This window comes from Anser brachyrhynchus (assembly GCF_964034855.1).
Source record: "Anser brachyrhynchus genome assembly, chromosome: 3".
In the NCBI taxonomy this organism is placed as follows: Eukaryota; Metazoa; Chordata; class Aves; order Anseriformes; family Anatidae; genus Anser; species Anser brachyrhynchus.
Genome location: NC_137696.1, coordinates 32412685 through 32425382, shown reverse-complemented (window position 1 = coordinate 32425382; position 12698 = coordinate 32412685). Strand labels below are relative to the sequence as shown.

General features: G+C 35.1%; 1 protein-coding gene and 1 long non-coding RNA gene across 4 annotated transcripts in view; both read right to left on the bottom strand.

The window, feature by feature from the left end:
* Positions 1-8878, bottom strand: part of LOC308193056 — a 35970-nt gene extending 27092 nt beyond the window's left edge. The window contains exon 1 of the long non-coding RNA XR_013949334.1: positions 8753-8878. This is a non-coding gene — a long non-coding RNA (uncharacterized lncRNA). The remainder of the gene's footprint in view (positions 1-8752) is intronic.
* Positions 1-12698, bottom strand: part of CAMKMT (calmodulin-lysine N-methyltransferase) — a 216710-nt gene that overhangs the window by 179790 nt on the left and 24222 nt on the right. The gene's annotated exons all lie outside the window — the stretch shown is intronic.

Genomic DNA, 12698 nt, shown 5'->3' with positions numbered 1-12698 from the left:
TCTTTTAAAATGACCTTCTGGTGATATTTAAAGAAATTATGCAAATATTTTCAGATCCAAGTGAAATACAATAAATAGATTTGAGTATCAAAACAATGGAATAGATTATCTTGTTTCACGGGACTTTTTAGGTGTTCAATAGCTCTATTTTCTTAATGAGTGTCCATTTAGAGTTACGTTCTGGGCTGATACTCTTTCAGAAATGTGAGTGCTATCATCTTCCTGTGGCTAGAATACATTCGTGATTCAGCACCATTGTTTCCAGTGGTTTCAGAAAAGCACGGAACTTGTGGCAGACTTAACAACTCCTACAGCAACAACAATTACTTGCAGTCACCTGGAACAATTTTTTTCAGTATATATATATATATTTCACAATTAGCCAGTTGATCAAAAGAATATTTGAGGTACTGTATTTCAGGTTAAAAAACAAGGAGCACTCCTTAAGAGTATCACTGAAGTGCCCAGTGCCACCAGAAGGCACAATTCCACTCCCAGCACTCCCTCAACGGCCTCAATGTGGGATGTGACAGGTATCTAAATAGGAGTGAGAGCATGAAAGCCTCAGCCAGAGAGCGAGAGCCTCCAGTGCTGCCCAAAGTATTCTGCCACCTGCCTTGACCTAAACTTTCAGCGTTGTGTCCTTCTACCTCTTCCCTTGCTTGTCATATTCTCTTACTCACTGAGCCTGGTGATAGAACTGAATGGAAATGAGAGTCTGGGGAAGAAGGAGGGAAAGGCACCTTCACCTTCAGGAGCAGAGCCATTTTAGATGGCTTACAATGTTTGTGAAATCATATTCAAACTGTTACAGACTTTTATTCTTTTGCACCATCTGCTCTGTGTGATCCTACGGTCCTAATGCCTACAAAGCCAGGTGCATTTACAAGCCACATCCCATGCATCTGTTCTCAAGAGAGAAAACAAAGCCTGAAAAACAGAGGAAAGACAGGATATATAAGACACTATATATGATAAGATGCCTTTTCTTTGAGCACTGTGGGAAGGAAAAAAGACCACTTAGATGCAAGAATGCTTAAATACTGAAAGAGAAGGTACAGATAAATTTAAAACTTACAAAATTACCTTGAGGACAACAGCAGTGGACTTCCACAATAAACACCGTTAAGACTATTTCCCACTTCTATATAATGTAATACACTGTATATGTACTTACGTACAGATAACACATTACTTGTGAACAGAATTCTAACTAAAACCTCCCATTTAAAGAAGGCATTTAAGTAGATTTTTAAAATTCAGAATGGAATAATATGATTATCCTGACAAAACATGACATTATCTTCAGCTAGAGAAACATACTAAATATTTTCCTAAAGGTCAATTTTTGCTAGCTGGTGTATTTGTTATTTAAAACACTAACTCAAATTAATAAAAATACACAAGCGACTTAATCATGAACTTTTGAAAAAGTTATCTTTAAAATATATTAGTGCATCAATAGCAATCCTATTAATTGAAGCATCATTTAAAAGTGTCAATGGTTTTTACAACACCAGTTGCAATCCCTTACTAATTTAACATTACAACTTCATTTCTTGTTCTAATCTCATCTAATTTACCCTTCTTATTTCCTTCCTTCTGGATATGCTAGCTTTGCCACCCAATGAGTTTATTTCACTAGTCATTCACTTTCAACAGTAAAACCAAACTATTTGAGGGGAATAATCTCCCTGCAAATCCAACACAGGATAAAGAGCTCTTATTTATCGAGCATTTTGTGCCTTGAATTGAAGCATTATTGCAAAGAGTGAGCAATAAACAAAAACACCTCAGGGGCCTGGGAGGAGCAATGTAACCAATTACATTTAATTAAATCAAAGGATGGGAGCCCTAGGGTTGAATGAGCTGAAGAACAAATTTGCATTAACACCTAGCAGCCAAACAAGTAGTTCTTGGTTTAGTCTGGAAGTACAATTGTTGCCATCTATTCTCTGCACTGAAGGGGGGCCATTAGCTAAATTCTTAGGAATTGTTTGTCCACTGATGAGGGGCTGCCTTCTCAACATTTCACCTCGTCACACATGAAAATTGCCTACTAAAATAAACAGCTTCTTCTGAAACCTAACAAACAAACATTAGGACATGACTCACAAGTTTGCAATTCTGTAACACCTTTGTTCAGGCTCAACAAAGAGAACAATGCCAGGGCTCACACACCTGAGAGAAGTGGAGACCCTGCAAGCCCTATTTGAAGGAGAACTGGGAAGAATTAACCTTAATCTGACCACAATGAATTCTATAAATTGAAACATACAGGATAATGATTACCTACAGCACTTGCAGAAGGGATGCAAACATTGAGCCTCTGGCATAATAAGAAGACTTCCTAACACCAAATAATTGCCAGTGCAGCGCAGCCCAAGTCTTCCTTTCTACTGTTCAGAGGGAGGGGGGCAAAGATCATGGAAGTGTGTGAAGAAATGGAAAGAATAAAAAAGAGTATGAAATTGATAGAGAAATTAAAAGTAATGAGATACAGAAACATCAGGAGTCCGCAGGTCTGAATTTTCCAAACTCTGAGTCTGGGGTGGAAAACAGGAGGAAAAGACTACAAATGTTTAATCCGTTATAAACTATTTTTCTTGACTGTTCATTGCACACCCGTGCTAAAAAAAAAAAAAAAGTTTACATGTAAAGAGGGCAATTTTTTTAAGGTGTCTAAGAGGCATTTGGTAGAGTAGCAATGGCCAGAATTCTTTTTTCTTTATTTTAAAGGCATTTTCAGTGATTTATAAGTATAATAGTTTCAAATAATTAGAGGTTTAAACTTATTGTCCCATACCTCATCCCAGATACAAAGTATACCTTAATCTACATCTCGCAAAAGCAGAAATTAGTTTATCCGTTTTAGGTTATAAATCAAATCGAAAAGAATGTAATGGTTTCAAAACACTTCTCCCTAAACCTCAAGCTAAAAGGTTGAATTATTAAAATAATTTTTTAGGCAATCAGTGTTCATTGTGCCCTAAAACCGCAACAGCCAAGATTCTCATTTTGAAAAATACTGAACATGCTTACATAATATTTTCTTAGCTCTTGTTCCTTGAATATTAAGATGGAGAGTACAGAGAACAATAAAAGACATTTGTAGAGGTCTGCATGCTTTTTGAGTAGTTGTTCCCTCTTGACCTATTAATTTTCTTGCTTTGGAAGAAATTAAACTGCAGTCTTACTCTGCAAAGTGACCATATAAAACATAGTTTTTTTCTCACCATACAAACTTGCTGCCTTTATTACTCATAGCTACATTTGGCTCTCAAAATGACAAATAAAAATAGGTTTTTACTACCCTTTTATATGTCGTTAGACCCAAAAAGCTAAGAGATCTAATAGCTTGCTTTTAAGGACATGAGAAGTCAGCTAAACTTTTCATCTCGTTAACCGAGCTAGTATCCAGCCTGAAGTAAATCAGAAAACCCTTTTTCCCGGAACAAACATCTATTACAGATGTGCTTTTAGACTGCACCTACTTCAGTCTAACCTATTCAACCACTGAAATAAGTGTTTCCTCCCTATTCTGGACACATATTGCCACCTTCTTAATGTCAGAGCTTTTGATACTGAGAATATATGCAGTGTTGGATAGGTTTGTTGACTAAATTAAAAAAAAAAATCGTTTCAGGGTGGGCTAGTTTTTGCATTACACCAACCAACTGATCCAACTGACTGACCAGTATCAAAAGCTTTAGAGCCAAAAGAAGGCATAGCAGTGGCAGATGATCAAGCATAGACTAGACAAGACTACCTCCTTCAGTCAGCAACTAGCTGCTAGATCAGCACAGGATATAGTGGAACAATACCCGTAAGCATCTAGTTCGTCATTTAAAAGCTCCTTAACTTTGAAGTGTTTCTCAACAGATGAGAAGTCAACTATCTCAAAGCAAAAGTTAACTGAGTAGACAAATGCTACTCCATTCTGGAGGCTGTTTTCCCTGTTTTGTTTTAGAATGTGTTCTAGTAACAAATTTTAAAACCACGTCAAGGCTAAGAATATATCCTAGATTCATGTGTAGAGACCTCACCTTCATTAATTTACACTCCTTAAAAAAAAAAAAAGAAACAAACACTCTTGCTCTAAATACATACTTGCACCATTATGGATACTTTATGGATAAGCTGCTCCAGCCATCGTTTCTGCTCTCTCCATCTCAAAGTAGCCACAAAGATCTACATTTCCCAACTCATGGCTATGACCCCTGCCACATGGGTAAGGAGTGGTGGACTAAGAGTTGTATAAAAGTAAACTATGGGAGACTGGAAGCAACAGGGCAACAAGATAGGGAGTTCTCAAATAAAATCCTCTAGGCTACATTTCACTTATACCTGCCATTGTGTTTAAAAGACAAAGATCAAGCAAAACAAAATGGATGGCATGTTAACCAGAAAGAATACATTTGGGTTATGCCAACTTCATTTCTAAATGAAACCATGCAATACAAGAACCTGTTAAATTACCAATCACTTCTGGGCATTGAGAAGTTTGACAGCAGAGCCTGCTGCAGCCACCCATTACTGGCTGCATAGCAGATGAAGAACATTCAGTGTTGAAACTTCAGATTTTTCTAGACACAGAAAACACTGCTGTGGAACAAAGTCTCCATACATACACAGGACAGTGAGCACATGTTTTCTGGATGACTACAGTGCACTGTCTCTGAATAGGGCTCTCGTTCAGCTAAGAAAATATGAGGTAAGTCGGGATTCCTTCTAGACCAGAAGAATGAAAGCAGAATAGCAAAGCAGAGAGAATTGCAGCAAAAAATGGTGTGGCAAGTGATTGAAGGAAGAAGAAATGGTGGAACAAAAGAAGAAACTGAAATGTGGTCTACATGAAAGAACTAGAACAAACCTCAAAAATGACACATCAGTCTTAATTCACCTCCAGTATTATTCCGTCATGTAAACTGCAAAACAAGAAGTCCTCACAATAGTCAATCTCATGATGCAATAGCTCCAGGAATCCACAGAACAGAGCATATAAATACCAACAACCTCTCTAAATACTTATTTTCTCACAAGATCTAAGAGGAATCACACTGTGACATAACATTCCAGATGGACACAGTGATTAACTTACCTGCTGATGAGCAATACAAATTCAAACTGCATCCTGAACCCCTACATATTACAGAGCTACTGATAGCAGCACAATTAAGGTTTTACATTAGTCCAGACACAAGGCAGGGAGACGTGATGTCAAGACTGTTTCCAAATGATTGCTAGCTACTCTTGAAGATCTGCTATAAAACATATTTTTTGGAGAAAAAAAAAAAAAAGAAAACAACAACAACAAAACACACACACAAAACATTAAATCTGAAGCGTGTTCTTGAAAGGGTAGATTAGTTTAACAGTTTGAAATGTTACTCTTATTTCTCTTCTTTGAAAAATATTACTTGATTTAGTGGTTTAATTTAGTTCTGGTTTCCATTTATTAAAAATACTTTTTTCTGAAAAGTATATATGAAGGTAGAGTATACTGTTATTGAGGTCAACAAACTTCTCATTTGTAGTGACACAGCATTCTGTGTTCCTGTCTAATTATTCATTCCATACTATTTTCAAATCTGTTGTGTTCAAATGTTCTCAAAAAACAATTACTTCAATTCGATTCATTATGTCCTTTTTTATATGCTTCTGTTTACCTCAGTGGAAAACTGAAATGTGCTGCGTAATTACGTGTTCGCTTTATCATTCTAATTAAATTAATAATTAATTAATCTCAGTGTCCTCTAATCAAGATTCATAGCAGTAACATAAGTAACATAGAAACATATTTTACACAGAGCATGAGGCAATAATCTGATATTCCACTCTGCAAAATACAGTTGGAATGGATAACTAAAATTTTCTGCCTCAAACCATTTTGTACTGGTATTCAACTATGTCTACCACAGCATGTCTGATGCCCCACTCTAAATTTATTTTCTTTTCTGATGTAAGCATATAAACAGTTCAATTTCAAAACAACATACAGATCTTGAATTAAGTGAATATAAATTTTCTATGTCTTTAGTCATGGTAAATGATAGTAAATGATGACAAAATAAACCAAAGCACTTTAATTAAAAATAACTAAAAAACTTCCGTTTAAAAAGATGTTAATTAACCCTGCAGGGTACATGCAGGATTTGAAATGAGTCAAAACAATGTCCAGCTTAATGCTAAGAACTTATAAAATGAGCTATCAGGGCCTATTAGTGCATTGTAATGGCTTAGATACTTGAAGAAGTGACCCTAAAATCTCTATTCTGACCCAACTTTCAGAAATGGGGCAGAAGATTGACCTTCACACAATATAATCAGCAAAGGATCTAAAAAATGTATCTCTCTGTTATGTGAAACCACAGTTTTATTTACTCAGGCATGTTCACTTAGGAGTTAAGGTCCACTCAAGCATCATTTCAGGGTTAAAGGTTATAGTATAAAGCCATTATGTTTTCAAGCAGAGTAGCATGCTACCATTTGTCTTGCAGTAATATCACAATCAGATGTTACCTTTTTAGCTTGGCCCAGCGGTGAGTTTAAGACCCCAGCATACGCATTGTAAAATAGATTCATACTTTCTATAAGACACGTTCAAACTGCAGTTGCTAAACTTTACACTGTGTGTATTTTGTCTATGCTTTTATCTAGACACACACACACACACAGGTATATGTTTATGATCTCTGATCTCGTACAGATCTGCTTATATAATAATTAGGTGGATTCTAAGTCAGTATACAGTTAATGTTTAATGTATTAATAGGAAAAAAAATCAATACTTTAGCTTCCAGGTTCAGTTTCACAATGGAGTCAGTGTCTTTGTCTCAGAAAACCGCAGAGTAACTTTAAAAGGACGTACAATGGGGACAATCAGGATTTCTAAACTTCTCATTCAACAATGGTTTAAAATTCCTTGCTACTGTTTACCAGTTCCTAGTGTTCATTACATGCCTATTCCAAATTAAGAACATTCCTTCACCAAGAGATTACTAATTTATGGCTCTGTACAACAATAAAGCCTCAGTTTGATCACAGGAGAAGCAGCGTTTGTAAAACTTTACTTGTAACAACAAACAAAAAAGATTGTTAAACTGATATTTATGCTAGACAATAAATCAGAAAATGCCTACAGTGCAACAGATACTGAATGTGCTAACCAGGTGGTTTTAAATATTTTTAATTCATGCCTCAGAGAGATGACACAGGCTGTACATACATTTAATTTCTCAAGAGCAATACACGATCTTTGCATGCTTTGAAGTTAGCTGGGTATTGAGGAAAACAAATAATAATAATACTTTTTGCTACTCTTTGATTTTTATATGAATGAGTCAAAATTAAGAAGAGCAACAAATATACTTTTTTAAAACAGTAAGCTTTTTGAAACTTTTTAACAGTTACAAAAATATAGGTGCTTCCTAAAACAAACAAAAAAAAGCACAAAACAAAACAAAAAATCTTGGTGTTATGTATTCTGTGAACTGATGCAGGGATACTCATATCTACCCCCAACTGCTTTATTACTATGTGTAATTTGGCTACCACGCACTACCGATTTCTATCAATATATATATATGTTTTAAAACATAATAGCATTATGAATCATAGTATGATTCAGAGTGTGTTAGACATACATATGCAAATGCAGAATACTTTCAAAAATATTATTTCTGGGTACATTTTCTGCAAAAGGCATGCCAGTGCTATCTTAGCAAGTGCTACTTCAAGACATTGGGAATTCTTGCTTTTGTGATCTGACGCCTGTGCATGCAATTGTTGTATCGCAAACTTATAAACAAAATTACAACAAGCATTTCCATTAAAGTAATACCTAGGTTGCAAAATAAAATACTTGACTCAACAAATGCCAAAATTAGTTAGAAGATGCCACTATGAGCTTAGTGTAGCTCTCGTGCATGTAAGCCTTATGATGCAGTATGAAATTAAATACCATCACATACTATACCTCACACGGGACCACTGCTTCCTTTTAGTTCACAGTACTAAATGTTCATGTAATAATAAAATAATCAATATTTATACTTCAGTTAAACATAGCCCCATTCCTTATTTTCTGAATTCACCATTTAATAGAGGAAGCCTCTCCAGCATTTGGCTTGAAGGCTGTATGCAGACTACTAGTATTCATTGCCTGCTTTTCAGTACCTCACTCACTTTGAAAGGTATCCGTCCGGCAACCCCTAACAGAACAACTCCAGCTCACAGTCCTTGCTATGTGCCTTATGACCCAGTGTTGTAGTCCCTCAATTTTCCGAGTGTTTTATAATTTTGCTTTAGCTGTTGAAATCACCATTTCAGCTTGTGACTAGCTTCTGCGTTCCAGATCCTGGGCTTTCAGAAGACGGTAAGATACTAAGCCACCATCCCAAAGCACACTGTAGTAGGCTGAGGAAGAGAATCTGCTCGCCAAGCAGCAATGCACTGCAGTAATGCAAAATCCCCATGTACACAGGCAACCCTAAACTAACAGCATATTTTTGTAGTGCCATGGACTCAAAGTTAAAAATTATTTTAACATACTTCTGTGGGTATTTTTTGAGCTAAGAAACAAGCATCAAATATCCCATCAGCTGGAATATCAGCTTGTGCATAGGTAATTAGCAGGATTGCAACTTTCACTCTAACTGAGACATTTTATGCTTAAGTAAATATAGTAAACGAAAATGTTGCTACAGTCTACATATAGTAGCAAGTAAAAAGAATAGAAGATGTATTTTACCTGTACAGTCACAGGAAGGCAATGCATGGACAGATATCTGGAAATGCAGTTCTATTGCTGGCACTACATGAAACAATTTCTGGTGCAACCAACACTTCTTCCAAGCCCTCTTCAACATGAGCTAGTGTAGCCTCCTTTCTACCTTTGACTCCTTGTCTTGGCCCTGTTATTCTTATCACACAAACCTGTCTGCATTCACTGTGATTTCATCACAGACTCCTGTTTTCTCTCTTGGGGTAAAAAAAAAAAAAAAAAAAAAAAAAAAAAAAAAACAACTCATCAAATATGTCTTTATTTCCAATTCCCCTTCCTGCCCAGCCACTAATCTTTTACTTGTTCTCTACCCCACACACCTCTCGTTTTATGACACCTTCCTGACTGGTCCTACTGTCTGTCCCACTCCATCTTCTGATCATCTGGTCAAGATGATCAGAAAGCAACATGGATCCTTTCCCCATACTTAGGCTACGAAACCTAAATTTTCAACTTGCAGTAAAAAAAGGAACAATTTAAAGATTAAGAGCAAACATCACAGCAGTACCTACCACCGTGTTTCTTGTTAAATATTTAATATGAAAGAAGTAATATATATATATAAATGTTAACTGCATGCCTTAAGTATTCCTTTTTGGAACAGTACTTTCTGAATATCAAGTACTTAATTTGTTGTGTTTTTTGCCTCTATGCTATCCAGCATTCAATTCCCAATTTAAAAAAAAAGATGAAGAATAAAGTTTCCTGCTCATTTCTACATCAAGTTGCAATTATTGTGCTCCTTATTATTCAGTACTGAAAACATTTCAATGGTTACAAGATTCTCATCTCATTCAGATTAAAATATTTTTTGTGCTTTTTTTTTTTAAACTAATTTTAGGGAGAAGACAATGTTTCTTATTCATTTGACAAGACCTGCCGAAGACAATGAGATTCTTTGTATTACCATGGCAAGTCAAATTTGACTTGTACTAAAAACAATTGGAAAAATATGACAGTAATTCAAAAGCTGACAATGCTTTCAAACATTTGGGGAAAGATGGCACATTGCAGTTGTAGTTTCATCATCTTACAATATTTATGCCACCAATAAGATAGTTTCAGGAAGGTCAAAGTAAGCTGTCACGTAAAAGAAATCTTCAACATCTTAGTTTAAAAAAAAAACTGTTTAAAACCCCGTTTTTCTTCTTTCATGTATATAATGTGAATATATATAATACTATGTTTAAATATATAGGTAGTAATTATATGTGTACTAATGTGCAATAATTACACACACACACGTAAGGGCCTGGTCAATTAAACTGATTCCGCTAAAATCACAAGATGATCCCTTCCGAGCAGTATATGCATATTTCTCATATTTTGCTTATGGAATAAGAAACATTTCGCAATTACAAATCAAATCCCTATATGTAAATGCTCAGTTTGTAAAATTATTTTAAAAGATAACTGGGCTTATTATTTACAGGAGCCTGCCTGTTTCTTTTTGACAGTTCACACTCACCCACCATAACACTTGCACAGAGCTCTTTAAATGTCAGACAGACAATTCTGTTTATTCTAAAAAATGCAAACAATTTGTATCTGAAAACAGAGGATTTTTATTGTTTCCTCTCACCAACAGTTCAGTCTGATTCTAGTTCAGCTTTGTAGAATTATCTAGCATAACATCTTCCCCTTCTGTTAGGATGTCACTTACCCTAACAAGCAGAAAAATGTGTGTCTGTGTATTTTAATGCCAAATATTTACCATATCATTATCGGAAGAGCACATAGAGTCCTCAGAAGAGAAGACTACAGTAATTACAAGGAAATACATTTTTAAAATAATGTGAGAATTATGACAAATTAAGACAGATTTAAAGCATTGTCCTTTTTTTTTTTTTTTTCCTTTTTTTCCTCTTTTTTTTTTTAGAATATACATTAATTCTTATTGCCATTATTTTTGTCTGAGAAAGAAAAATGTGAAGTATAGCTTTTGGAGATTAACACAAGAGACATGCAACTGGCTGCTGTATTATGCAAAGATGTATATGGTAAAGCATTTGTATCAGTTAGAACACAGATTGCAAGGAGCTAAGTCTCAACGATGGCATGTTTCTAATTCTGGAACCAGACAATTCAATGGGAATGGAAAGATTTTTTTCTTTTACAGGCGCTTTGAAAATAACAAGAAGAAATCTTCAACAGAAGTTTATCTAGCAATCAGTTAGCAGGTAATATTTGGAGTCACGTCCCTTGAAATACATGATTCTCATTTCTTAGCGCATACCTGTTTTTTTCCTTAAAATTATGATAAATTTAATGACAGGATATTTTACTGTCCATTTAGAAACTAGAGTAGAGATCTTAGATTTTAATTGCCTAACTTGTATGAACATTTCATTCCTGTGTATCATTTAATGTTTTGTTGGTTCTGCTGCCTTTTTGAGCATCTATGCAACTTTAAAAGGCAACTTAAAATCATTGGAAAATATTGCCTTTTCCTACTACTACGTTTAAATGCAACTACTTTTATGCTGAGGCTTACACAGCAGCTCTCGTTTTAACACTCAACTTTTATACTAAGCCTACTTCTTCATGAGAGAAGTCTCAAATTTCTATATGTCAGAGTGTATAGAAAACACTATAAACAGTGCTTTACCAAACCTAAATACAGACAAAAAAAAAGTGACAAATATTTTACACACACACAACCTCCAATCAAACACAAACTCCAGCTGGTAACCTTAGACCTATATATTTTTCAACCTTTTTCAAAGATTATTGTTAAACTAAAAACAGATGCATCAAAAACAGTCCTTGTTATCAGTCCTACCTCCTCGCCTCACTCAGCTAAGGGTTATTTTATCTAAATAACTGATTTTTGGTTTTGACTCTTTACTCACAGGTAACTTTGTGAAAGTAATGCCTACTAATCTCTGCTGGCAAAGAGAGAAACATAACACTGATAGCTCACTGCTGCTTAATAAATAACTGCATTAGTCCAATTAAAATAATAATAATAATAAAACACTCAAATGCACATTCAGCCAGCACTAGCATGGACTGAAATAAAGTAAATTTAATTCACATAGCACGGGTCATAGTTCAACAATAAATATCCATGGACAAGGAGTTAGCGTTAAAAGGTACATAAAGCTTAAATAAATCTCCTTTTTAGTTGTCAATCTGACCAGCAGATTTCCATTTCTCACATGCAAGAAACACAAACACATTTGAGTACCACCCTAACCCACATTGCTTTAGTTTACATTCCATCACATTTATGGAAAGTCAGGAGATGGGTAATAGAGAGCATCGAGGTATAGAGTGTTACAATCCCATTCCAATTTTTGCTATACTGCCAGTCACATCAAAAAAAAAATTACACATCTCAGTGTAGCTTCTCCTTCAGAACCGGAATGCCAAAGATCTCTAAGACAAAACTATGCACAGAAGCTTAGATAGGATGCATCTGTAACACAAACGATTGAAACAATGGCTTTTGGGAAGTGAATGAAATCATAAGAAGGAAAATCAACAGGTGACTTTCAGTGCAGAAGACAATAATACATTCTATAATTACATATAAGGTGTCATTCAATTCATCCCCTCCCCCATCTTCACAAAATTAAAAATTCTAAACCAATTTGTGTTTTTCATTCTTTTGTTGCATATTCCACAATAAAGTATAACAAAAAATAAATTACAAGATTTATTACAATTAAGATGTTAAATAACAAGCATTCACCAGAGTAACAAGATAAAAGGCTTGTATATAGGGCAGAAGCAGGAGATATCTTATATCAAAACTTTACAAAGCCTTTTGACAATTTCTTGTGGAATAGTCTAAATAAAATTTTGTTAAGCAGAGCTGATTGAAAAAGCTGACTCTACTCTAGAAAATAATTCCCAACACTTTACTTTAGAAGTGGATGATTTTATCAGGTGGAGATTCAATAAGTGA